Source organism: Dendropsophus ebraccatus, chromosome 3 (assembly GCF_027789765.1).
Source record: "Dendropsophus ebraccatus isolate aDenEbr1 chromosome 3, aDenEbr1.pat, whole genome shotgun sequence".
Lineage (NCBI taxonomy): Eukaryota > Metazoa > Chordata > Amphibia > Anura > Hylidae > Dendropsophus > Dendropsophus ebraccatus.
In genome coordinates, this window is record NC_091456.1 from 25,922,986 (window position 1) to 25,949,750 (window position 26,765).

General features: G+C 42.9%; 1 long non-coding RNA gene across 1 annotated transcript; it reads left to right on the forward strand.

Annotated features, from left to right (window-relative positions):
• Positions 1-14: 14 nt before the first annotated feature.
• LOC138785376 (uncharacterized) lies at positions 15-14,584 on the forward strand. Its single transcript, XR_011362100.1, has 5 exons — positions 15-70; positions 10,270-10,391; positions 11,034-11,212; positions 11,891-12,003; positions 14,507-14,584. It is a non-coding gene; the product is annotated as an uncharacterized lncRNA (long non-coding RNA).
• Positions 14,585-26,765: the final 12,181 nt, after the last annotated feature.

Sequence of the window (26,765 nt, forward strand, 5' to 3'; positions counted from 1 at the left end):
CCCAAAATGCAACGCGCATCGGCGTCCGTCACCATAGAGACACATGCTGTACTGTGGCGGCGTCTCCAAGGTAACGCTGTGCTGTGGTTGCTGTGCTGAGCTCTGGTAACTGTTGAGCTGGGTGTTATGTAATGAATACACTGTGGGATTTAGAGGAAAGGGAGACGTACTAAGCAGTGGCCATGCTTCACAATAGACATGGCAGGGCCTAAAAGGAGTACCATGATGGCAGCCCTGAAGGCCAGTACACACATGGTTTGGAGTCTTATGGTGCAATGTTATTTTACACAAAATTTAGATGGTTAAACAACTAGCAATACCACCTGCTACATATGGAGCTTAAAAGAAAAAAAAAATAAATTCTAGCCTATGCGGGGGCGTAACTACCACTAAAGCAACCATAGCAGTTGCTATGGGGCCCACCACATCAGGGGGGCCCCATTAACCGCTCCTGCAATACACTGGGCCCCCTGAACTGTCATAATTTTCAGCACCAGGTGGACAGCTTCGGGTCAGGAAGGAAGGGGGGCCCAATCAAAAGTTTGCGATGGGGCCCAGCCATTTCTAGTTAAGCCCCTGAGCCTGTGTTTGGGTTCGGCAATGTTATGAAAACCCGAACGCTCGCTGTATGATTCCCTGTGACTGCAGAAGATGGATGCCGCCTTTGGCTACAGCTTCAGGGCCAATGCTTCCTAAAACTGATCTGTAGCTGGAGTCAATCCATGCCTGGTCTGCTTCCTTGCTGGTTCCAGTATTTCGGTAAAAAATTCTGGTGGGGCGGAGTCAAAGAGGCGGAGTCTAAAGCATCCGTGTCCTAGGCTTGCAATGCCTCTCTATTTATGCTACCCACCCTAAAAAGAAGAAGGGGTGCAGATTAAATGTCTAAAAGGGATATTCCTGGCAACAAGTACATTTTGCTACATAATAAAGTATATAATAAAAATGCTCTACTTACCTGTCCTGTGCCCGCGCAGCACTGTTTTACCACTCCCAGAACTCCCCTCCCACCCGGCTTCTGGGATCCTTTTGCATCAGTGACATCACGACAAGGCTGATGGATTCCCCACTTAGCCAGTCAGTGACAAGTGCAAGACGCCTCTACAGTCACTGGTTGGCTGAGGGTCCGATCCATCAGCCAGATCGTTCATTATTCCCTCAGTAGTGATGACAACGGAACCTGAATCGTTGGTCCTAGAGCCTGTGATTCGGCACTGTGCAGGCACAGGGAGGGGTAAGTAAAGCCTCTTTATTATGTTCCCCCCCTGCCCCTGATTGCAGCCAAATGTTACTTGTTGCCTAGAGTATCCCTTTTTAAAGTGGACCTGTCAGGAAGTCCTGAACTTCTGGCTGCCAAATGTAGCCGAAAGCTTCGGTATCCTTCAAGATGGAACACACAGAGATGGTAATGCACGCTACCCCACTTGGATCAGGATTGGCCTGTTCTGTTTCCATGAATACCCAAACCACTTTTACATGAACAGACCGGCACCAATGCGGGGATGCTGGTGCTGTGCTCCTTTTTTTGAACCGCAACCCGGTTCCCGCGCAAAGCGCTTACCAGGCATGAAGCAATGGAGCCCGGCCCCCATTGTGGCAAAACCCCTCCTCACTGTGACACAGCGCCTTTAGAATCAATGGAGCCGCATCACAGAGGGGAGATCATCACACTGGGGGCCGTTGGGCCTGCCTTCAGTGCTTCATGCCTGGCTAGTGCTCAGGAATAGACCGGCGGCGTGCACGGGAGCCGGGTTGTGTGCGGTATCCTCATGCTGGCACTGGTCTGTTCATGTAAAAAACAAGTACTAGTACTTGTGTTAAATTCGCTTTAAGATATGCATCATGTTGCACCTTCCTGTTTGATGTCTATACAGGTGTGAACCTAGCCTTAATCCAAGTATGTTGTTATAGGGACATTGTGTGGGTCTAAATTACCATTCATGTCACTGGGAATGTTGATTAGTATCTGCACAACATCCTTATGACAACACATGAAATAAGAACAGGAAATGTCTTATTACCACTGTACAACAAGGACTAACATAGGCGTGGACAGAGGGTGCTCCCAGTGTGTCCTGGCAGTCTCAAATACGCAGGTGTAATGGCGCGTTTACACAAGCAGATTTATCTGACAGATTTTTGAAGCCAAAGCCAGGCACAGACCATAAACAGGGAACGGGTCATAAAGGAAAGACTGAGATTTCTCCTCTTTTCAAATCCATTCCTGGTTTTGGCTTCCAAAATCTCTCAGATAAATCTGCCTCTGTAAATGCACCATTAGGCTATGTTCACACTGCGTAAAATAACTTCCGTTATTTTCAACGGCCGTTATTTTGAGGCCAAAACAACGGCCGTAGAATTACTATCGTAATGGCTAGTCGTGAAACTACGTCTGTTGTTTAATTTTGATTACTAGCATGATTATAAACGGGATGAAACAGGTCATTTACTTTAAATACTGCGCCCAGCCCGAGAAACCACTCAGAAAATTTTTTACATCAAAATCAAGTTTCATTCGGCAGATATAAGTTTTACGCTTGCGGCCACATTGAAATCCACGGCCGTTGTTGCAGTATTACCGGCCGGAAATAATTGACATTTTTCACGTGATAATTGACAATTTTCACAGGGCCGTATAAACAACGGCCGTTATCTGATACGTAGTGTGAATTCAACGACCGTAGTTACATTACATTGCAGTCATTATAGGGAACCTCAAAACAACGGCCGTAGTTTTGCGGCGCGGACAACGGCCGTTATTTTATGTAGTGTGAACATAGCCTTAGGGTGCGTGCACACTACGGAATTCCCGCGTATGACCCGTGGCGGATTCCGTCGCCCGTACCTGCACGCGGCAGTGCACATCTCCACCCGTGCCTTAGACACTATTCTCTGCACGGGTGGATTCCGCATTCCGACGAAAGAAATGACGTCACTTCTTTCTGCGGAATGCGGAATCCGCCCGTTTAAAGAATAGTGTCTATGGCATGGGCGGAGATGTGCAACGCTGCGTGCAAATACGAACGACGGAATCCGCCAAGTGTCAGCACGGGGGAATAGGTGAGTAGTAGATAAGAGGACAGGAGTGCACATCATGCGCTCCTGTCATCTTTGCTGCCAGGGGTGGGTGAGGGGGATCCTCCGGATCGCGTCACGCATACACCAACAGATTATCTGACAGATTTTTACAGCCAAAGCCAGGAATGGATTTGAAAAGAGGAGAAATCTCAGTCTTTCCTTTAAGACCTGATCTCTGTTTACAGTCTGTTCCTGGCTTTAGTTGAAAAAAAATCTATTACTTACTGATTACATTTTTTTGTATTACTAGTTTTGGCCCAATAGAAACACTTTTTAATCAAGACCTCTAACTATTTTTATTTTTTCATGACAAAGCTGGGTGGGGGCTTGTTTAAGCAGAAAAACTAGTTTTTATTGGTATAATTTTCCAGTACATACAACTTCTTTTTCCATTTTTTGTGGGGCAGGTTAAATAAATGACACTATTCCCACATTGTTTTTACTTTTTTTTTTAATCAAATTAATCACGCAGGCTATTTTTTATATATTTTCTTTAGTTTGGGTTGTTATGGACTTGGCGATACAAATTATGTTTTGAGGATTTATTATTGAGAAAAATTATGATTTTTTTATTCTGATTAACATGTATAACAGATGAAACAAACAGCTGAATGGCATGGCTGTGTAGAGGCATTTATATGGCAGGCCTCAGGGTCTTAAAGAGGCGATAGTGGTCCCTGAACTGCTAGTAGGGTACGTGAGACCTGTAGCACAAAACAGGTTAAACTGCCAGGATCAGAGGTTTCTCCAGTTCAGGCAGTTAGTGAGGAAGCTTCCAAGCTTCCCCCATCCCAGCACTGGAGGCCCGCCTAAGGATGCTAGACTAGGATAAAGCCCCTTAGTGCTTGTGGTAAAAACGTATATGGTCATTAAAGGAAAAGTCTGGTGAAAATCTTTATTAAAGTATTGTATTGCCCCCCAAAAGTTATACAAATCACTAATATACACTTATTACGGGAAATGCTTACAAAGTGTTTTTTTCCCTGCACTTACTACTGCATCAAGGCTTCACTTCCTGGATAACATGATGATGTCACTTCCTGGATAACATGGTGATGTCACGACCCGACTCCCAGAGCTGTGCAGGCTGTGGCTGCTGGAGAGGATGATGGCAGGGGGACACTGAGGGACACAGGGCACTGGAGGGACACTGAGCATCCCCCTGCCATCATCCTCTCCAGCAGCCACAGCCCGCACAGCTCTGGGAGTCGGGTCGTGACATCACCATGTTATCCAGGAAGTGACATCACCATGTTATCCAGGAAGTGACATCACCATCACCAGCGAAGCCTTGATGCAGTAGTAAGTGCAGGGAAAAAAAGCACATAAGCATTTCCTGTAATAAGTGTATATTGGGGATTTGTATAACTTTTGGGGGGGGAAATACAATACTTTAATAAAAATTTTCACCGTACTTCTCCTTTAACCCCTTAGCGACCCATGACGTATCTGATACGTCATGGTGCCGCGGGGGGTGTTCAGAGCGGGGTCCCGCCGGGACCCCGCTCTGAACGGCGCTGATCCCGGCTGACATGTGCAGCCGGGCAGTGCCTCTATTAGCCAGCGCGGGTCCCGTTGCCGCGCCGGCTTATTAAGCCTCTAAGTGCAGCTGTCAAACCTGACAGCTGCACTTAGAGGCTTCAGACCTCACGTCCCTGGTGTCTAGTGGGACGGATCTCCCCCCTGCGATGCGATCGCGGGGGGAGATCCGTTCTTCTGCCCGTGCCGGGCCTCAGCGTCGGAATGACGCTGATCCCGGCTCGGCAATAGATTGCTATGGCCTGCAGCAGGCCATAGCAATCTATGACTAATCTAATCGATCTTTGCTGTGTATATACACAGCATTGATCTCTATGAGAGACAAGTGCTGTGTATATACAAGTCCCCCAGGGGGGCTTCTAGTTACAGTAAAAAAAAAGTAAAAATGTTTTTTTTATTAATAAAAAATCCCCTCCCCTATTAAAAGTCCAAATTACCCCCCTTTTCCCATTTTATAAATATAAATAAATAAATAAACAAATAAATAAACATATTTAGTATCGCCGCGCGCGTAATCGCCTAAACTATTAATTAATCACATTCCTGATCTCGCACGGTAAACGGCGTAAGCGCAAAAAAATTCCAAAGTGTAAAATTGCGCATTTTTCCAGAAAAAATTTAATAAAAACTGATCAAAAAGTCGTATATGCGCAATCAAGGTACCGATAGAAAGAACACATCATGACGCAAAAAATGACACCTCACACAGCCCCATAGACCAAAGGATAAAAGCGCTGTAAGCATGGGAATAGAGCGATATTTAGGAACATATATTTGTTAACAATGGTTTGAATTTTTTACAGGCCATCAGATAATATAAAAGTTATACATGTTACATATCGTTGTAATCATAACGACTTGAGGCACATATATAACAAGTCAGTTTTACCATAGGGCAAATGGCGTAAATGCAAAACTCCCCGAAATCAAAACAAATTCGTTTTTTTTTCAATTTGACAGCGCAAATGATTTTTTTCCGGTTTCGCAGCATATGTTATGGAAAAATAATGCCTGTCATTGCAAAGTACAATTGGTTTCCCAAAAAATTTGCGCTCATATACGTCTCTAGGTGAAAAAATGCAAGCGCTATGGACTTTTAAACATAGAGTGGAAAAAGCAAAAGTGCAAAAACGAAAATTGGCTTTGACCTTAAGGGGTTAAGGGGTTAATTGATAAATGCTCTTTATTGTATTGCCATAATTTGCTTTGATGACACATCTCTACAGGTAATACATCCAATCCTGGGAAGGTAAGTCTGCTAGCGATGATGGCGGCATGATTGAAGATACATTAAAGGACACCTGTCACCTCCCATGCCAGGGTGACAGGCTCCCGACCCCTGTTACAGCCCCCTATACTCCCGCCGGGTCCCGTTTCCTGAGCGGGTCGGGTCACGGAGATATCAGCGCCCGAAGCCCGGCGCGCGCGCTGACAGGAGAGTCCGATGCTCATAGAGAATGAATGGGGAGTTCGATGCTCCGTCATTCTCTATGGGGATCGGACTCTCCTGTCAGCGCGCGTGCCGGGCTTCGGGCACTGATATCTCCGTGACCCGACCGGATCAGGAAGCGGGATCACGTGAGTATAGGGGGCTCTAACGGGGGGTCGGGAGCCTGTCACCCCGACACGGGGGGTGACAGGTCCTCTTTAACACCCTAAACATTCATAACACGCCGACCACACCTTTGACATTTCATAACATGAAGCACACCCTTGTTACAGTCATCTTAGGTACCTGCCCTTTATTTATTTTTTTTTATTTGACATACCAAGGTTTTCATAGACTTAAAGACTGAACCAATAAAATAAAACTGTTAAAAAATAATCAACGTCTATGACACTAAGACAATCTAAGAAAAGAACCTGTTGTTTTTACTGATGACATCAGTCTATTGCCATCCTGTTAATGGATTTACATCTGTCAGTTACATAGCATTATAATTACTGGTGTGTCCATCAGGGGATACTGTGTTATATGTATGTGAAATCTCCAGTTTTCCAATACTTATCAGCTACTGTAAGTCCTGCAGGAAGTGGTGTATTCTTTCCAGTCTGACACAGTGCTCTCTGCTGCCACCTCCTTCCATGTCAGGAACTGTCCACAGCAGAAGAGGTTTTCTATAGGGATTTGTTACTGCTCTGGACAGTTCCTGTCACAGGCAGAGGTGGCAGCAGAGAGCACTGTGTCAGACTGGAGAAAATACACCACTTTCTGCAGGACATACAGCAGCTGGTATGTACTGGAAGACTTGAGATTTTTTAAATATTAGTAAATTACTAATCTGAATAACTTTCTGACACCAGTAGGAATAGGTTTATATTTAAAAAAATCAATTTCTTTGATTTTGTTGATCTTGCTGTAGATCTGTTCCCACAAGAATTGTGAATTAATTGGGGGTTCAACTTCAGAGTTGTCCCACAGCGTGTGGATGAGATGTCTACAAATCCAGCCCACTTTGGTTACTGTAATACACTGGATTTTCTACATCTAAATCCATTCTGGGTGAACATTGAAAGAGGCACTGTCGAGATTTTTTCCAAAAAAAGAGACCAAACATAGTAAGTCCCAGTGCGCTCACACAGGACACCTGTTCATCATGCAGGTTGTACATCAACTGAGGGCAATTAACTTAGGGTTATTATATTATTAACTTTTACTAATTATATTATCAGCTCTGCAGCATCAGGAGACACTGCTCTTTGTTATGCAACAATTCAGTCAGTATAATGTCACTGTGTGGTTACAGAGGTTGTGGTGCTTTGTGACAGGAGAGCTGACTGTACAATGCAACCCCCCTCCCCCAGAACTCTCTGCTACTGAAGCAGTGAAGACTTTGTCCTGCGCAGAAATGGCTGTCAATCAGTACCAAGCCATGTCCATAAGCAAACAAAAGATTAGGACCTCCTATGTTTGATCTCTTTTTTTTTTTTTGAGCGAAAAAAAAAAGAGAAATATCCGCACAAAGGAAGCTTGGACCACAGTTTGAGAGGAAGGGAGACACCTAGTGGCCATATGTATAATGCTGTTTTAAACATAGAACTATAAAAAAAGTAAAGGGGAACTCCAGGTAGAGGTTAAAAAAATGAAACTTCTGCAGAAGCATAAAGCATTATCTATTCCATTTTTTTAAACTACCAAAAACCCATTTGTTTTGGGGGGTTTTGTTCTGTTTTGTGTTTCTGCACTTCCTGGTTTATCAGTTGTACACAGTACTACAGGTTCCAGAATGCATTGCTTTCCCTCAGCTGTTCCATCACAGTCCTCCACCCTGCCTATTCCCCGCCCAAAGCTGTTGCAGAACATCTAGGCTGTGTTCACACATTGCAGTTTCATTGTGTTACTGAATTATTTGCAGTACTTTATCATTTCATTGTTGTCCCACCCACACAGCACGCTGTATTCTCTACCTGTAACACCACACAGCACGCTGTATTCTCTACCTGTAACATCCCACAGCACGCTGTATTCTCTACCTGTAATACCACACAGCACACTGTATTCTCTCCCTGTAACACCACAAAGCATGCTGTATTCTCTACCTCTAACACCACACAGCACACTGTATTCTCTACCTGTAACACCACACAACACGCTGTATTCTCTACCTGTAACACCACACAGCACACTGTATTCTCTGCCTGTAACACCACACAGCACACTGTATTCTTCACCTGTAACACCACACAGCACGCTGTATTCTCTACCTGTAACACCACACAGCACACTGTATTCTCTACCTGTAACACCATACAGCACACTGTATTCTCTACCTGTAACACCACACAGCACACTGTATTCTCTACCTGTAACACCATACAGCACGCTGTATTCTCTACCTGTAACACCACACAGCACACTGTATTCTCTACCTGTAACACCATACAGCACACTGTATTCTCTACCTGTAACACCACACAGCACACTGTATTCTCTCCCTGTAACACCACAAAGCACACTGTATTCTCTACCTGTAACACCACACAGCACGCTGTATTCTCTACCTGTAACACCACACAGCACGCTGTATTCTCTACCTGTAACACCACACAGCACGTTGTATTCTCTACCTGTAACACCACACAGCACGCTGTATTCTCTACCTGTAACACCACACAGCACGCTCTATTCTCTACCTGTAACACCACACAGCACGCTGTATTCTCTACCTGTAACACCACACAGCTCACTGTATTCTCTACCTGTAACACCACACAGAATACTGTATTCTCTACCTGTAACACCACACAGCATGCTGTATTCTCTACCTGTAACACCACACAGCACGCTGTATTCTCCACCTGTAACACCACACAGAATACTGTATTCTCTACCTGTAATACCACACAGCACACTGTATTCTCTATCTGTAACACCACACAGCACACTGTATTCTCTACCTGTAACACCACACAGCACGCTGTATTCTCTACCTGTAACACCACACAGCACGCTGTATTCTCTACCTGTAACACCACACAGCACGATGTATTCTCTACCTGTAACACCACACAGAATACTGTATTCTCTACCTGTAACACCACACAGCACACTGTATTCTCTACCTGTAACACCACACAGCATGCTGTATTCTCTACCTGTAACACCACACAGAATACTGTATTCTCTACCTGTAACACCACACAGCACGCTGTATTCTCTACCTGTAACACCACACAGCACAGTATATTCTCTACCTGTAACACCACACAGCATGCTTATTCTCTACCTGTAACGCTGATATCGGAATAAAGTAAAGAACTTTTTGATTTTTTTTTTCTTTTCATTTCCATGCACATATTATGATCAAGCATCTGTTATCTTCGAATTTGAGCCCCACAATAAGCCCCTCTCTGCCGTTTAGCATCATATACTTGTGTTACTGCATCATTTTTGTGAATACGCTGCAGTACTGCAATGACACTCCAACATGTGTTAACACAGCCCTAATTTCACTGCACACTTCTGCACAATCAGGGAAATAAGTGCAACACCTGCTTCTGGCCGGTCAGAGATGGTGAATCACTCAGGGGATTGGGGGATCTAGCCCCGCCTCCTGTGACATTACACCCTGCCCCCTGTCTGCATCATCAGCCAGATCTCAGCAAACACACACAATTTGAGACAGAGGCATGGAAGATTTGTCTCCTACGGGGGGAGAGCAGAGGGAGCAGGAGACAATGTGGATTTGCACAGGGGCCATTTTTTTTCACTTCCTGGATTTTTATCAGCTACCAGTATGGTAGAACCGTACAGGTACGGTAATACAATATATAGACACATATATTTAACTTTTAATGTACTTTTAATAGAAAACAAGTTTTTCTTTTCCAGAGTTTCCCTTTAAAGAGTATATTGCAAAACCGCTTGCTATCACAACCCCTGTTGAGTTCTTAAAGAAAAAATCGCCTCTTTAACTTATTTGTTAATTTTTTATGCCCCTTTTAAGATGCAAAATACTGATGCAATTTCATGGTTTGGAGTGGATAGATATCTGTTCATTGGAATGGCAGCTGTGGGGAATCAGGGCAAGTGACTATACTCAGTTTTATATTTTTAAAGCACCCCGATTCTGTTTCTTTAGAATATGCATTACTGCAATTATTCCTGAAATAAAACTCATCATTATTATATTATTTATTCCCCTTTAAACGCAGTGATCGGCAGCGTTTAAGGAGTTATTGACAGGCGGCAGTACGATCGCCACTGCCCGTCATCGATGGTGAGGACCCATCTCCTAGACTTGCTTCATAGAGCCGTAGGACTTAATGGCATACAGGTACATCATGGCTCCATAAAGGGAGCCAATCAGCACATTTATGCTGATAAAGCTTCAAGGGACGATGCACAGACCTCGCAGACAGGTCTCCTATCAAGTCGGGGGTTGATCGCTCCCTAGCTTCATGTCTTGGTAAAACACTGTTTAATCCAGCACTCTGACACCGCCCAGATGACTAGTTCCCAGCTCTCTCCATCCATCATGCGCCGAATTAAACAACGTTTTACTGAGACATGAAGCTACAGATCGAGCAACTCCCGACATGACTGCAAGGTCTGTGCAGCATCCCTGGGAGCTTAATCAGCATAAATGTGCTGATTGGTTCCCTTTAAAGGGGTTATCCAGTGCTACAAAAACATGGCCACTTTCTTTTAGAGACAACACGACTCTTGTCTCCAGTTCAGGTGCGGTTTGCAATTAAGCTCCATTCACTTCAATGGAACTGAGCAGCTAAAACCGCCCAAGCTGGAGACAAGAGTGGGGCTGTCTCTGTAAGAAAGTGGCCGTGTTTTTGTAGTGCTGGATAACCCCTTTAAGTGACAGCCCCCCATGTTATACCAAGTCATCATGGGTTCTTATGGGGTAAATCCAGAACCATGTCAGCATGTTGCTTCTCACTGGTTCTTCATTGGTGGTCCCCAGGATCCGTTCCACTGTAGGACCTAGGTACACCAGTCCAACCCTGTCCTACAAATGGATTAATCACAGGTTCCATACCACGATCTGGCTGCTTCTGATTACTGATTCCATCTAAAGAACGGACACAGTTGTGCAAGTCTGTACAACCTCCTCGCTCTGCGTGCAGTCCGATCCTCCACAAGGTGCTTGCTGTGTCTTTTAACTTGTATTCGAAGCTAGAATTATTTTTCTGCCATCTAACACATGAGAAAAAAAGCCACTAATATGAACAACACACAGAGTCTGGGTCTCACATTGTTCTCCCACGCTTTTTAGGAGAGCAATGAAGGGGGCGGTAGGCACAAGCACAGTGTTTAATGAATCAATCCATTGTCTTCTCACTTTAAAGGTTAGGGTAGAATAATCGGCAGAGGGAGAAAGTTCTGACAAATATCTCCATTAGCTGATTTTTAATATGAAGACATCTCTTTCAGCTCTCAGCATGACAGGAAACACCAAAATGTATTCATGTATAATAAGCAGGAGGTGCCGATTCTGTCTGGTGATGATTTGTTACTTTGTAGTCATTGTTATTGGTGCATCTGCATTATTTTCTAATATAAAGATGAAAGGTGTTAAGTCGACATTTATTACCTGTCATAAAGACGGACCTTATTGAACATGTCAGGGGTAAACTCCTATATGTGTAACCTGTTATGACACAGATGGGGAGATATGGGAGGAGAGACACTACTGTGAGAAAACTACAGGTAGTAAGGGAGGAGAGCAAACCAATTTTCTTTTTTTCATTAAAAGCTTTTGTGTTAAGATTTTACATATGAAATCATCTGATTCTCCTTTCATATATTTATTAACTCCAGTCCACTGAGTGACATTTTATTTTCTGCTGGTTTTATTGTGGATGAGGCGGGCATCTATCCGCAGACGGAGGAAATAGCCGGGCCTGAGCTAATATACTGAACACTCCATTAAGGTAAGAGAGTACAATACATTCTGTGCTGTCTATACTAATGCCTCTTGCATTAAACATAGCTTCATATATATTATATATATATATATATATATATATATATATATATATATATATATATATATATAAAGGTACTGAAGAGGTTTGCAGGATCTACTTTATACTTTCTTATACTATTCTTTCATCCAACTATTGTTCAAAAATTTCTAATGGCAAATAGTAATGTGTGTATGGCTGTGTCTATGAAAAGAGGATTGTTTGGTCAACCAGCAACCTACTTTTATCTTAATGTATGTGGCCACCCTACACGGGACGATTATCGTGCAAAAAATCGTTATATCGTTTGAATTTAAACTATAATTGTTCTGTGTAATTGCAGGCAACAATTCAAAAATGATTCGTATGTCGTTGATTGTTAGTTTAGATCTGAACCTAAAATCGCTAATCGTTCGCTGTAATTCCACATTTGTTCGCTCAAGTTCCGCACTTTTTCACTAATGGTTCAGTGTAATTGCACATGGTTCATAGTTGCGCTGGGATCAGATAGAGTAAATGATCACAGTAACGATAGCAATAATGATCGTAGTAGCGATCGTAACAAACGATTATCGCTCTGTGTAATATGGTGAACGATTTGGAATCATTTATCGTTAGTCGCTTATCGTTCAAAATCGCTCCTTATAATAGGACCCAAAGGCTGGGTTCACACTACGTATATTTCAGTCAGTATTGTGGTCCTCATATTGCAACCAAAACCTGGAGTGGATTAAATACACAGAAAGGATCTGTTCACACAATGTTGAAATTGAGTGGATGGCCGCCATATAATGGCAAATATTTGCTGTTATTTTAAAACAACGGCTGTTATATTGAAATAATGGCCGTTATTTACTGTTATATGGCGGCCATCCACTCAATTTCAACATTGTGTGAACAGATCCTTTCTGTGTTTTTAATCCACTCCTGGTTTTGATTGCAATACTGACTGAAATATACTGACTGAAATATGCATATACTGTAGGTGCGTTTACACAGACAGATTTATCTGACAGATTTTTGCAGCCAAAGCCAGGAATGGATTTTAAAGTAGGAGAAATCTAAATCTTTCCTTTATGACCTGTTCTCTGTTTATAGTCTGTTCCTGGCTTTGGCTTCAAAAATCTGTCAGATAAATTTGTCTGTGTAAAGGCACCCTAAGAATGCCAGATGCCAGTGCCAGTGCCAGATTTATTACAGCCACTAATGGTGCGTTTACACAGAGAGATTTATCTGACAGATTTTTGAAGCTAAAGTTAAAAGGAACCTGTCACCCTGTGGCCCCAGGCAGAAACGGACATACCCTGCAATAAAGCTCAATATATTTACCACATCGGTCTTGGTCCCGTTCCAGTACCGCTGTTGACATGGAGACATCACCGAATCTTCTTCTCGCGCCCATTATGGTAATGAGCCGAGATGAGTCCAACGTCTATAGGATTGACGGATGAGTCCAGCTTATTCATGAGGTCCTCTTCTCGTTGCCGCCCATTCACGCCTCCTGGAACTTGATTGGCGTCATTAGTCTTCTCACGAATTCTCGCACAGGCGCCGTTGCGAAGGCCTCGTCACTTCTTCTGCGCATGCGCGGTAAACAGTGAAGCTGTGGAGCGGCTTCAATTGTGAACTGCGCATGCGCCAATAACATCCGTCATGGCGCCTGCGAGGGATCCGGCGAGAAGACAGAAGACAAGGAGGAAGAAGACCGGCGTCAATCAACTGTCAGAGGCGTGGAGAAGGCTGATTACCATAATGGGTGTGAGAAGAAGATTCAGCGATTTCTCCGTGTCGAGCGGGATCCGGGACGGGACCGATGTGGTAAGTATATTGAGCTTTATTGCAGGGTATGTCCGTTTCTGCCTGGGGCCACAGGTGACAGGTTCTCTTTAAGAACAGACTATAAACAGAGAACAGCTCTTAAAGGAAAGACTGAGCTTTCTCTTCTCCTCAATACCATTCCTGGCTTTGGCTTCAAAAATCTGTCAGATAAATCTTTCTGTGTAACGCACCATTAGGGAGCTATTACACTGAGCCATTATATGCCAATTCAGGCCCCATCAAGCACATAACACTCTGTATAATAAAGACAACAATCAGCTGAGAGGATAGTTATCGTTCACTTGCCGGTTGATTGTTGTCTTTCAACAAGTTTAAAAATTAAAGTGTATACTAGATAATTAAGATGTAGCTATGCTTACCTGGCAGCGGCAAGGTCCTGTCTCAGTCAGTGATTGGCTGAGTGGGCTTTCACTGCCGAGATGGATTTCACGGTGGCTGTGGTCAGTAGGGGATGCAACCATACAACAGGAAGACACCGGCGGAGTGTGGAGAGGTAAACATAGGGGGGATTTATTCTTGCTGCGGGTTTCCCCCGCTCGCCCCATAAGCTTCCTCCCGCGCCTGATTTACCATGATTTATGCTGGTCTTTATAAATCCCTCCATAATCTTTATTATTTTATCCCTTTAAAGCAAGGGCAGCATAGTTATTGCTGAAGATGTCCGTGCATCCCCAACCACCCAATTATCGAGCCATCTAATAGGTTTGGTAAGCGAGCATTGAGCTATCTAATACGACCTTATGGCTGTTCGGAAATTTCTGGTGCATCTTTTGATGCTTTTCCCTAACTTAACACCACCATTAGTTGGCGTCATTTACATTGGTAAGCTACACAGCACGACACAAAGTACACAGTGGTTCCAATATGTAATTGTGACAGTAGGTGGTGCTGTGGTTGTTGCAGGTAGAGCATGAAATCTGTATGAATGTGAAACTGAATATAAACACGTTTAAGGGTTCCCGAACTTTTGATGTTAAGAGGGGTTTCCGGGTTTACCATTTTTACACTGCCTAAATATCTGTTCAGAATGACAGGGCTTTTAAAGGGGTAGTCCACCCAAAAAATTTTTCTTTCAAATCAACTGCTGCCATGAAGTGCCAGAGATTTGTAATTTACTTCTATTAAAAAATCTCAAGCCTTCCAGTACTTATCAGCTGCTGTATGCCCAACAGGAAGTTGTATTATTTCCAGTCTAGAGAGCAGGAGAGGTTTTCTATGGGGATTTGCTACTGCTCTGGACAGTTCCTGACATGGACAGAGGTGGCAGCAGAGAGCACTGTGTCAGACTGGAAAGAAAACACCACTTCCTGCTGGACACACAGCAGCTGATAAGTACTAAAAGACTTAAGATTTTTTAATAGAAGTGAATTACAAATCTCTGGCACTTTATGGCACCAGTTGATTTGAAAGAAATTTTTTTTGGGTGGACTACCCCTTTAAATGTAACGTATGAAACCCTAAGCAGTGAAATGCTTTCATGTAATGTGTGGGTGTCACTGGGGTATTTGCAAAGATTAGGCTGAAGTGGCAGCACTAACATGGAATCGTGGGCCAGGGAGCAAAGACATTATACATTTTAGAGCATCAGACAACCACTTCATAGATTTCTCTGACATGCCTTGGTTTGGGCAGTATGGCACACCTGACAAGTTCTCATTTAGGGTGCTCTGAGATACGGTGCAACTGCCGCACGTTGTTCATCACAGCTGGCATCTTGGCTTCTTGCTGCTTAATGCGGCAACCAAAAGGGTCAGCTGCAAGTAACGCAGGCGGCAGCCGCTTGCCATAACTGCCATGTTTGAAAGCGCCCTTACGTGGGAGAAGTGATGTCACATGTCATTTCTACAATAGATGAGCGAACCTTGAGCATGCACAACCCAAGTGTACCGTATTTGATTACCGGTGGCTGAAGAAGTTGGAAGCAGTCCTAGGGAGTCTGGGAAAACATAGATATAGCCTATGGCCTCTCATTATCCTCCGCTTGGACTACTGTAACATCCTCCTCTCTGGCCTTCCATCTGACACCCTGCTGCTTCACTAATCCACCTCTCCCCTAGCTTTTCCTCCGCCTCTCCCCTCTGCCAATCCCTTTACTGGCTCCCCATTGCCCAACAAATTTATTTCAAATTGTTCACCATGACATACAAGGCCATCTCCAACCTGTCTGCTCCGTATAGCGTTGACTTAAAGTGTCACTGTCGTTGTAACTTTCAAAAATTCTAAATCAGCAGATGTGATTATAAAGCAAGTTTGCAATTTACATTCATTATTTTTATCATTGTTATCATGCTGTAAAACAACGCTGTACTTACCAGAAATCCAGGTCCAGGATTTTCTTACTTCTGCTGGTTAAAAAACAGACTAAACAACAAAATTTCGGCAGTGTCAGACTGACCCACCAGAGGACTGGAGGATTCTTCAATGGGCCCCCAGCTTTAGAACCTGCATTAAAACTAACTGACATGTTGTTTCTCACTGGTTCTTTATTGGTGGGCCCCCAGGATCATTTCCTCTGGTGGGCCCCGGATACCCCAGGCCGACACTGAATTCCAGCCAGTACAGAGAGTCACAGCTCAATGTGTCCATCAGTCACATGACTGCCTTCTCTCTGTGAGCGCTCAGATGACCTGGGATACACAGGACTTCCTGTTTTCTGACTGTTTTATTCTAAAAAAAACAGGAAACAGTCAGAAAACAGGAAGTGCCGTGTTTTCCATGATAACTAAAAAATAAATAATGAATGTAAATTTCAACCTTGCTTCATATCATATCTATTGTTGATTTAGATTTTGAAAGTTACGACAGTGACACTTCAAAGGAGAATTACTGGCAGACAGATTTTTTTACAACAGCGCCTGGGAGGCTGAAAAAAATAACATGTACTTCCCTCACTGGCTTGGACGATGCTACAGTCCCTGGCCGCTTGCTGGTCCTAGAGGGGACCTGGGACGTGACTTTCCAGGCCCGCTCAGCCAGTCAGTGGCCGTAGCGGGGTCCCGCCTCTGCTGCTGACTGGCTGAGTGGGCCTGACATGTCACATGCCAGGTCCCCTCACAAACCAGGAAGCGGCTGGGGACAGAAGCATCGGAAAGCGGGCACCAGCGCTGGGGCTGAAAAGGTAAGTTCATGTTTCATCTTTCCCCTCCCCAGCACTAATAATAATAACAACATGGCTGTGTCCTTGTTTTCCTGGCAGCCTTAGAACTGCATCGAATGGCACATGCTGGGGTTCAGAGGCACACAAGCGTGCTCAAGGTTTGCTTATCTGTAATTTTTACTTCATATAGACATATTTAAGTGTCTTCACAAAAAGACAAACTAAACATATGTCCCTGACTGCTTTCCACTGAAAAGGTTATATTGTAGAACCCAGTGAGTTTCAGTAGGTGCGCCATACTTTTACTCATATCCATACATTACAAGGTGGCATGTGAAATAGTAATTGGACAATTACTTTATGAGCACAATTACTATGCTGGCAAAACTGCCTGGTGGGCACAGATTGTGTGTGGACATAGCTGTTATATCAGCACATTTGCTGTGTGGGACTGTTGGCAACCTGAAGTGGCCATATGGTGATGTGCGTGCCTGCAAACCAGCCTGCAGGTGCAGACGATCGACATATACTGCTGGTATCTGCTAATATGTGTGTATATAGTATATATCCAGTCTTACTGTGCGTGTGGAATGAAAACATTCCTACCGTCTACTGTAACCCAGCTGTAATGTTTGCAACACCGAAGCCAATTACGCTGTGTGGTATGCAGCAAGTACATTAGTATTTATCCTGGTTTATCGATGACAAATAATAAGGGTGGGGGGATGTTTTGTAGAGATTATTACTGTCTGCTGCTCTCCTGTTAAAGAGGACCTGTAGTTAAAAGAAAAATGTGATTCCAACACTGTTTTTATTTACTTATTTTTTTCCCTGTAACCTAAATATATGTTGTGAATCAGCAGGGTGAATCAAACTCAGGGGGTGTAATTATGAGGCTGAGGGGCATGAATCAGATTTCAGGGGGTTAAAGGAGTAGTATGGCGATTAACTTTTTACACTTAATTAACACACATTACAAAGTTATATAACTTTGTAATGTGTGTTAATAAGCTATATGTGGCAAAGGGGCATGCAATAAGGTCAAGGGGGTGAATTAGGCTCAGGGGGTATGAATATAAGGCTGTCAGGCATGGATCAGGCTCAGGGGGTGTGAATATGAGGCAAAGGGGCTCGGATTTGGCTCAGGTTGTGTGGACATGAGGCTAAGTTGCAAGAATTTGGCTCAGGGGGTGTGAATATGAGGCTGAGGGGAATTAATTTGGCTAAGGGGGTGTGAATATATGACTGTGGGGCATGAATCAGGCTAATGATGGGTTTACACGGAACGATTATCGTTCGAATTTGCACAATAACAACAGGCTGCGAGCAGGCCTGGCTGCGGGCGCGCGATCGCAAAACGATTTTTCCGTACGATGTATCGTACCGTCTAAATGCTGATCGTTATGAAAAAAAAAAATCGTTACTCCGACATCGTTAATCGTACGATCGGGCCAATTATTGTTTCGTGTAAACCCAGCATTAGTGTGTGTGAATATGAGGCTTAGGTGCATGAATCAGGCTCAGTGGGTGTGAATATGAGGTTAATGGGTATAAGTTAGGCTTAGTGGATGTGAATATGAAGCCAGGTGGCATGAATTTGGCTCAGGGGGTGTGAATATGAGGCTGAGTGGCATGAATGAGGCTCAGGGTGAATATGAAGATGAAGGGATGTGAATCAAGCTCAAATCCCCCTAAGCCAATCATTCACACCCCTTTTTTAATAAAGTTTCTGCCCATCTGACTATTCAGGGAAAACTGCAAAGAGTCAACCCAGTAAAATCCTTATATCGGGAGCAGGAGACATAGCAACATAACAAAAGTAACATTAGAATTGGGGTACCAGAGGTTACAAAATGATATTTAAAAAAAAATAAAAATAATAAAATATATATATATATATATATATATATATATATATATATATATATAAACAAACAACAAAAAAAACAAAAACAAAAACAAAGGTCCTTCTTAAGGGGTTGTCCAGGATTGGAAAATTTTAGCTGCTTTCTTCCAAAAACAGTGCTACATATCTCCCAGGTTGTGTGTGGTATTACAACTACGCTCCATTCACTTTAATAGAACTGGGATGCAATACCACACACAGAGTACAGTAGTGGCACTCTTTATAGAAGAAAGTAGCCATGTTTTTCTAATCCTGGATAACCCCTTTGAAGGGAATGTGTCATCGGAAAATTACTTATTTTTAAATATTTTTTTATGTTAAACATAGTTTAAGAATTGTTGACTTTTTTTAATTGTTAAATTTTTTAAAATGTAAAATTTTTAATCTGTCTATATTATAAAAGAATCGTAAAATCTTGCAGTTTTCATTCTCACCACTGGGGCTAAAACTAAGCTGAGACTTCCTGTTGTGGAAGGTTGAAGGGTGATAAGAAAAGGCTGCTGTAAAGTGATCTGTACAGAATTGCAGCAACTTGTGACCCAGTAGATAGAGGAGACAATAGCACCTCCCTGTGGAATGACTTCTCCAAAGGTCAAACAGTATGCTCAGTAATGTTTCACATTCATCTCAAGGGGAAAACTCTTGCTGTAAAGCATGTCACTAAATGCTGTTAAAAACAGCTCAGGCAAGATGGCCGCCCCCATAAAAATATACAAAAAGTGCCAACAAAACAAAACTACAGTCAGAAAATAGAAACAGATTAGAATAAAAGAACAAGTTTTATTATCTGACTCTAATCAGTAAAAGAAATTTAGGTGACACATTCCCTTTAAGTCCATTAAAGGATAACCCAATACATTAGACATGGGTCAGCCAAGCCTGCCAATTTCGACAGAACCAGCCAACCATCTAATGTATATGGTGGCCTTTAGGCTGTCCTCTGACATATGATATTATGAAAGAGATGACTTATTCACCATGGATTTACACTGGCTAAAGTCCCTATTACACGGAACGATTATCATTTAAAAATTTGCTAAAACAACCAAAATTAACGATTATCTGTCCGTGTAATAACACCCAACGTTGAAAGACTAATGAAAAATCGTTCATTTTGGTCTTTCAACATGTTCAAAAACTATCGTTGGTAGTTTACCGATTGTTCGCATATTTGCTCGTGTAATAAGTCGTTCGCCGATAAAACATGTTGTGTGGGTCGTCCTGAGGAACGATTATTGACCATATAACGATGTAAAAACGATCGTTCATAACAGCAGTCAGTGAATGTAATAACCACAGAATCGTTCGCTAAAAAAATTGTTAGTTATGTGTAATACGGCCTTAAGGGTATGTTGGAAAATTTATTCTTGAATTGGCTAGAAATTTGAGAGGAAAGAGGAAATTCAAAGCCTCAATGACTTGGGATTCCTGTAGCGCAATCCACCCAGAGAATTGACATATCAGTTCTTTGGGTGGAAAGCGGATCAGCAGAGGAACATTCCGCATGTAAATTCCGTTATGTGAACAACAAAGCGGAAATCCTATTGAACACAATAGGACATTGCTCTGCACATATTGTACAGGTGGAATTTTAAATGGAATACACGTAAAATATATATATATCTTCTCAAAAAAATTTTTTTTTTTATATGATTTTTTTAAATTTGTTTGTCCCTGGAGGGCTACTTTATTTCACACGTGGAATGGGAACTGGAATACGTAATGCTGTTGTATGGGCACTGTAGTCATCCCAATGAGGCCACTATTACATATGTATTCTGGATAAGCATTTGTAGGCAATAGCCAGGAGTGGAACCTACATAATATAAGAGTGACATCTCTTCTTTGTTTTTGACTCAGTACCAGTTTGGTTTACAAATACAGTGGTACCTTGGTTTAAGAGCTCACAGGTTTTTCAAAATTGTGACTTGGTTTAAGAGCATTGCTTTGGTTTAAGAGCTCCCTGTACTGGGTGGGAGCGCGAGTGGAGAAGGTGGTCTACAGCCCTGTACTCTGTCCCAGGAAGTCTCCCCCACCTTCCAAATCATAGCAGATCCACTTCAGGCTGGGGCTTGTATCAGGGGACAGGACTGTGGAGGTAATTTCTCCATAGCTGTAACCCCTCTCTCCCCGGACAGAGAGTGCTGCATGTATGTGCCCACATCTGCCCTGCTCATTCCTTCATGCTCCCTGCAGTCTCTGTCAGTCCTTGTGTTTCCCATCCTCTCTATTACTGTACAGTAACTTATAATATCACATATTCTGCTGTTTCCTATTGTTTGTTTCATCTGTTTTACATGTTATTCAGAATAATAAATCATTATTTTTGGGGTGTGGAACCAATTGTCTGCATTTCTATAATTTTTTATGGGAAAATTTGCTTTGGTTTAAGAGTGGATTTGGATTACAAGTGCAGTCCCGGAACAAATTATGCTTGTAATCCAAGGCACCACTGTACTGGCTTTTCAACATGGCCTTAGGGTATACAGCAGCTTTATCCTATTTATATGAAGGGGGCTTACCACCTAAACAAATCTATTCAGATGAGTGGAGGAAGGGCACCTGCTTAAAAGGGGAATTAACAAATCAATACACTGAAACTATGTTAATGATCCGCTGACTGTACTGTCGGAATGATAGGCAACCCCCAGAGAGAGACAAATGGAAGGTCGCAGAGGGTGCTAGATGCTGTAGAAGCTCATTGCACACGTTCTTTGCAGGTCGGGGCTATACAATGGTTGTGCAACAGTAAGGGTGGTATTACACGGGATGATTTTACAGCAATTAACAATAGATAATCTTAAACGACTGCTATGACAAACAATCTTAAATTGTTCACCCTATTACACAGGACAATGATCGTTACTAATACTGCGTTTACACGGAAGGATTATCGTTCGAATTTGCGCGATAACAATCAAATGCGAATGATAATCATACGTGTAAACGCAGCGAATGATCAAACGACGAGCGAGAAATCGTTCATTTTGATCTTACAACATGTTCTTAAATCATCGTTTGTCTTTCGCAAAAACTTTGCAGATCGTTCCATGTAAACAGTCGTTCACCGATTTTACTTATGTGCGAGATAGGCTTAAGCGATCACAAAATGATCACAAATTGATTTTTCCGTACGATATATCGTTCCGTCTAAACGTTGATCGTTCAAAAAAACCATTGTTCTTTCGATATCGTTAATCGTACGATCGGGCGAATTATCGCTCCATGTAAACGCAGCATTACGGTCATTCTTGAGCTCGTCCTTACCTGGCTTATAGAACAGGGAATGACTGAACCGCCTGTTATTACAGCAAACGATTTGTGAATGATCAAATAGGTCCAGGTTCTATAAAACGATCAACGATTTCTCGTTGGTCTTTTGATCGTTGCCTGCTATTACAGAAGGCGGATTATCAGCGAGATCCGCTGCGGATCCAGTTCCATTAATTTTTATAGAGCACATACTAGCCCACTATACTTACCTGATCGCGCTGGGTGCCGCTTCTTGATTCGGTCCGGTGACAGAGATTTCAGCGCCCAAAGCCAGGTGCGAGCGCTCCTGAGATGAGTCCGATGCCAATAGAGATTGAATGGTGAGTCCAATGCTCCATTCATTCTCTACGAGCGTCAGACGAGGGCTTGCACCTGGCTTCGGGCGCTGAAATCTCCGTCACCGCACCGAATCAAGAAGTAGGACCCGGCGTGATCAGGTAAGTATAGGGGGCTCTAGCGGGGGTTTGGGAGCCTGTCACCCCAGCACGGCTGAGGTTCCCTTTAACCCCCTGTTGCCCGCAGCCCTGCCGCCTGTAGCTCCGGTCCCCCTCAGCCAATCAGTGGTGCCACGTCGCCAGAGCAGGTAATGTATGACCTTGGCGGCGGGGCTGTGGGCGGCAGGGTTGCGGGCAACAGGGGGTTAAAGCACATACTCAAAGCAGGATGTCAATCCCGCTGCGAGTATGTGCTTTATAGAAATGAATGGGACTGGATCCGCAGCAGATCCGCTGCAAATCCGCAGAGTGAAATCCGCTGCGGATCCGGTAGGTGTGTAGGCACCCTAAATCTGAACGATCAAATGATTTTTCCAACGATAATCATCCCGCGTAATATGGCCCTTAGTCTAACCTAAGTGGCGCGACCACAGTTTTTTTTTCTGCAACTTGGTCTAATTCACGCCCCTCAACCTAATTTTCACACCCTCTTTACACCACAAAATCTTTTTTTGTCCCGCAACCAAAATTGCTCAGTAGCCCTAGCCTTAACCCCTAGACGACCTAGGACGTACCAGTACATCCTGGAAGTCTGTGCCCAGACGACCCTGGACGTACCGGTACGTCCTGAGCCATGAAGCGCGCTTCGCTCCGGAGCGCGCTTCATAGCAGGTGGGGGCCGGCTGCAATCAGCAGCCAGCACCTCACCGTTAATGACACGCTGCAGCAATTGCGCTGTCTCTTACTGATCGGGACCCCCGCAGTAACACCTCTCTCACCTGCCTCCGTGCGGTCCGATCGGCGCTCTGGTCACTGAGCCTGCACAGCCGATAACACTGATCAATGCTATGCCTATGGCATAGCAGTGATCAGTGATGAAAATAAAAGTTATGTATGTACAAGTCCCCCAAAGGGACTTAAAATGTATTTAAAACAAAAGTTAAAATCACTAACACACTACCCCAAAACCCCTCCCCCAATAAAAGTTTAAATCACCCCCCTTTCCCATTATATAAATAAAACATATAAAAATAAGTAAATAACATATAATATACCGTAGCGTGCGTAATTGCCCGATCTATTAAAATATAACAAGCGTTGTTGCGAACGGTGTAGACGAAAAGAGGGGAAAAAGTGCGCGGATTACCGATTTTATGTTACATTATATATAAAAAAAGTCCGATCTTCACAAATATGGTATTAATAAAAACTAGAGATCATGGCGGAAAAAATTACATCTCATACAGCCCCATAGGTGAAAAAATAAAACTGTTATTAACGTCACAAAAGGACCATTTTATTAGTAACTAATTGCCAAAAAAAAAGGATTTCATTAAAAAATTATATAACATTAGAGAATCTGTGTAAACCTGCATATGGTTGTTAAATACACCTACAAACTTCATAAAAGCCCCAAAGTAATTAGTATTTCCTGCGGGTGGAAATCACCATTTGAGAATCATTAACACCTATATTTTCCACCAAAGAATAATAAAAACAACATACAGAAATATATATTAAATATCCATTTTATTGACACAAAAATCCAAAATAATAAAAAACACTAATTAAAATACAGATAGGGGGGACTAGGTACCGGTATATACAGGGCAAGTGGGACAGACAATCAAAATAAGTAAATAGTCCAATATTAATTTAACTAATAGTATTTGATATAGATGGGGTCTGAGGAAAATACCTAAAAGTTATAATATCATGCAAATGTACAGATATCTATAAGCTGTGCCACACAACCTGTAAAAATATATATACAAAGAACAACCTCAGAGATCACCATATATCCTAAAATACAAAGTATTATTATTGTAATATAAAGTGCAAGTGCAATGAGGTAGAACAGATATTTATAGAGATAGATAGGGATAGGTAGAAATTAGGGATGGGCCGAACCTGCCGAGGTTCGGGTTCGTACGAACCCGGACCCTCGGCAATGATTCCCGATGTGTTAAACCTCCGTGGAGAGGGTGGATAAAGCGGGAAGACCGCCTGGAAAACTGGGATACAGCCTATGGCTGTGTCTGTATCCCTTTTTCCAGGCAGTCCTCCGGCTGTATCCACCCTCTGCACGGAGGTTTAAGACAGCGGGAATCATTGCCGAGGGTCCGGGTTCGTACGAACCTGAACCTCGGCAGGTTCGAACCATCCCTAGTAGCAATATACAGGTTATATAAATGAAATTAGGCACACAAATATTAAATCCCACTACAGACCCACATCAGTCCACATCATATGCCCTGTGCCGGACCAATGTCAGAAACCCCCGTTAACGTGTGCGCCTCGACGCACATTTCGCTGCTTGCTTTGTCAAGAGGCTAATAATTGTTATGACACTCCATATCTTTATAGTACAGCACATCCAATCAGAATATAAGCATCTTGGCCACATCCCAAATACGGTTTTCCCACCCGTGGTGTAAAGGACATGTTTTCTTTCAGGTCCGCACCAGTGCTCCCATCATAGCACTGCGTGGCGTTTAACGCTGCGCGACGTCACATATGCGCGTCACGTCAGTTACGTCTGTCATGTAGGTCACGTCACCCGCGCATGCGTATTACGCGCATGACACGACACACAGGCCGCGCCGGCCCCCTAACCACAGAGCCCTGGTCCACCATATTAGCTATGGGCACAAGAGTCCCCATCCAGGACCAGTAACAAGTAAAGATGGTTTGTATTTCAAAAACAATTACCAACATCAAACAAACGCTACTAGCCGGCTAGCATCCATATACACATTAAGACAAACAGACAAACATAGACATGTACACATTGAGACAAACAAACAAACATCCCGAAACAAGACAGAACATATAAAGTGCCGAACATAATAAAGTGCATGTGCTATGAATTAATTATGACATAAAAAATGAGAAAATAATTAAGTCAGGGTGAAGTATTGTGCTCCTATATATATTAAAGTGAAAAAGTGCCAACAAAATACAGTATATTATATACTGTAGTGATAAAGTGCTAATAATAAAACACCGTGCTCAAACAAACAATAGTGAATAACAATGCAAATAGTGATTAATGACATCTCACATATAAAAGACATAGATCAGATCAATACAGAATATATAGGTCAAACCAGTACACATTAAATAATAGTCTATCAAGTCCTAACCAATGTGATCTGAGTCATAAAGAGTAGAGGTGTTCGTGTCATGAGAAGTAGAGATGTTTGTGTCACATTGGACTAGAACCGGTCTTAAAGAATAACTATAATGTGTAAAGTGTTACTGAGTATGTCCAATATGTGTAACCATGACAATATGTCATGATACACAAGTGCATGAGGTGAAGTGTGTGATATGTGTGAATCATGACAATATGTCATGATACACAAGTGCATGAAGTGGTACAAGATACATATAAAATACAGGTGAAAAATGTGTATGCGCTGTGAATTCCTAGCGTGTGTGATTTAAAAATGTGTGCATGTATTGCTGTCCGCAGAAAGCTAGATGTATGTCTTCTGCCATGGTAACAAAAGTACTGGGGGGAACCACAATTATCACAACGCAGGGATGGTATTGATGGTTATTTATAAGTGTTAAAAATTAGATGATCCAAAGCTCAACAATTGAGCTATGATGTGCAAGCTGTCCTAAAAAAGGAGTATATATTCGTTATGGCACATAATTTTTAGTGTAATCCCATGAGTAACACATGATTCTAAATGTATAAACATCTCATGGTTCACATATAAAATAATGGAAGAAGAGATGGGGGTTTATAAGGATTGTACAGAGCGGCGGTCATAGATAATGACCAAAGATTAGCATGGCAAACAGGTAACAGAGAACAGAATAATCAAAAAGAGGATATAGACATGGACAAAAAGAGAATCTCGATAATGTTATATTCCCAAAGTCAGGAGAGGAGCCCCACTAAATAAGGACGCAAACAAATAATCGCATGTGCAATAAAGGGGACCATGGGGAGAACATTCCTCCCCACGGCGCCCATGGGCCAGTTGGATGGCTCAACACAGGGCAGCCGATCCCGCAGCAGAGAGAGGCCTGCAACAACGCCCGCCCGCCCCCACCGAACCAAACCACCAACAAACCACACCCAGCAAAGACAGACCAAAATCACCACGACCAAAACCAGAAAATAATAATAGGCACTCCACTCCCAGGAGAAACAGACCACAAG